The sequence below is a fragment of the Gorilla gorilla genome, chromosome 2 (genome assembly GCF_029281585.2).
Source record: "Gorilla gorilla gorilla isolate KB3781 chromosome 2, NHGRI_mGorGor1-v2.1_pri, whole genome shotgun sequence".
Lineage (NCBI taxonomy): Eukaryota > Metazoa > Chordata > Mammalia > Primates > Hominidae > Gorilla > Gorilla gorilla.
In genome coordinates this window covers 195,159,786-195,162,188 of record NC_086017.1, presented here as the reverse complement: position 1 = coordinate 195,162,188, position 2,403 = coordinate 195,159,786, and positions in this window count along the sequence as shown.

Here is a 2,403-nt window from a genome sequence, read left to right as displayed (position 1 = left end):
TTAAAGGAGCTCAGACCATACCTTGGTTGCTGGTTTTGAATACTACTCATGGCAAGTGACCACTCCCTGTGACAGCCTGTGACCAGAGAGGTCCCAGCCAAGTGTCCTGCATTGGCTCTGCCCAGATGCACCTTGCGGGCTCCAGGCAGGCAGGAAATTGGGCGGACACTAGGGGAAAAGCATTCTATTTGGCAGCTGTGTGCTGAGATCCACAACAAAATAACGTGCCTTAATGAGAGAATGTAGGCTGGGGAAATTAGGATTGTGTGCTTCCAAGACCAGGGAATCTGTGTGCACCAAGCCCAGGTGCAATACTTAGTGATTTGGTTATGAATACCAAAGTATCTTTTTTTTTTTTTGAGACAGAGTCTCTCTCTGTCACCCAGGCTGGAGTGCAGTGGCACGATCTTGGCTTACTGCAACCTCCACCTGCCTGGTTCAAGCGATTCTCCTGCCTGCCTCAGCCTCCTGAGTAGCTGGGACTACAGGTGTGTGCCACCCCACCCGCCTAATTTTTTGTATTTTTAGTAGAGACGGGGTTTCACTGTGATAGCCAGGATGGTTTCGATCTCCTGACCTCGTGATCCACCCACCTCAGCCTCCCAAAATGCTGGGATTACAGGCGTGAGCCACCGCACCCAGCCCCCTTACCAAAGTATCTTACAGCTTTTGTTGACATTGGAATTATTCCAAATGCCAAATTATAAAGCTTGGTTCATACCTTCATCATCTAGTGTCTATACTTTCCCAGTAGCCCCTAACTAGATTTCCTCTTTACAGCGTCTCTGCCTTTCTGATTTATTCTCTCCAAACCAATGTTCTCCGTATAATTTTTAGGCTATGCATTGATTACATGATAATAGAACTCATAAAATTAAGATAGTAACACTTTGTGCTGTCAATAGTGTTAATATATAGCGTTATTGTAAACTAGTAATCTCAGCTAACATCAATATCGTTGGCATGTGTTAATATTATGTCTTATGTCACCACATTCCTATTAAAAAAAATTGGCTCAAATGAATGAGTTGGAGCATTTTTATTTCAAGTATCTTAGCTACATTTCCAGAAAGACTTGGACAGTTTTTCCTTGCAGAAAGGGTGAAGGGCCAGATGTAGAATACAAAAGAAACTTTGTTCAGAATCAGTGATCATGACAGCCCTAAGTAGAAAGTGCTGAGAAATGCAGGAATGACTTAGAGGCCCAAAGTAGGAAGGCACAGGAGAGGGCTGCAGTGGATTCCATTTGAGGTTTGCGGTAGCTGCAGTCCTTCAGACCTACCACCTCTGCAAGTAATTTCTTCCCTGACTTGGAAACTTGGCCAGCTTGAGCCAGAGGTTGAAGGGAAAGAAAGAATCAAAGAGGGGAGAAAGAGAAGCAGAAAGGTGGCTAGAAGTACTGGAGTGGAAGGAGCGAGAAAGGGAGGAAGAGAAGGGAACAGAGGAATTGTTAGAAAACCTGCTCCAGGCCAGGCACGGTGGCTCATGCCTGTAATCCCAACATTTTGGGAGGCCGAGGCAGGAAGACCGCTTGAGCCCAGGAGTTTGAGACCAGCCTAGGCAACATAGTGAGACCCCATCTGTACAAAAGGTAATTTTTTTTTTTTTTTTGAGACAGAGTCTTACTCTGTCACCCAGGCTGGAGTGCAGTGGTGCAATCTCGGCTCACTGCAACCTCTGCCTCCTGGGTTTAAGCAATTCTCTGCCTCAGCCTCCCAAGTAGCTGGGACTACAGACACGCGCTACCACGCCCAGCTGATTTTTGTATATTTAGTAGAGATGGGGTTTCACCATGTTGGCCAGGATGGTCTTGAGCTCTTGACGTCGTGATCCACCCACCTCAGCCTCCCAAATTACTGGGCTTACAGGTGTGAGTCACCGCACCCGGCCAAAAAGTAATTTTTAAAAGGAGCCAGGTGTGGTGACATGTGCTTATAGTTCTCACTACTTGGGAGGCTGAGGTGAGAGAATTGCTTCAGCCCAGGAAGTGAAGGCTGCAGTGAGCCATAATGGTGCCGCTATGCTCCAGCCTGAGCAACAGAGCAAGACCCTGTAAGAAAGGAAAGAAAGAAAGAAAGAAAGAAAGAAAGAAAGAAAGAAAGAAAGAAAGAAAGAAAGAAAGAAAGAAAGAGAAAGAAAGAGAAAGAGAGAGAGAAGGAAGGAAAGAGAAAGAAAGAAAGAAAGAAAGAGAGAGAAAGAGAAAGAAAGAGAAAGAGAAAGAAGGAAGGGAGGGAGAAAGACACGAGCTACGCAGGAGGCTGATGCAGGAGAATGACTTGAACCCGGGAGGTGAAGGTTGCAGTGAGCCGAGATCACGCCACTGCACTTGAGCCTGGATGACAGAGCGTGACTCCGTCTCAAAAAAAAAGGAAGGTAGGAAGGAAGGAAGGAAGGAGTGAGAGA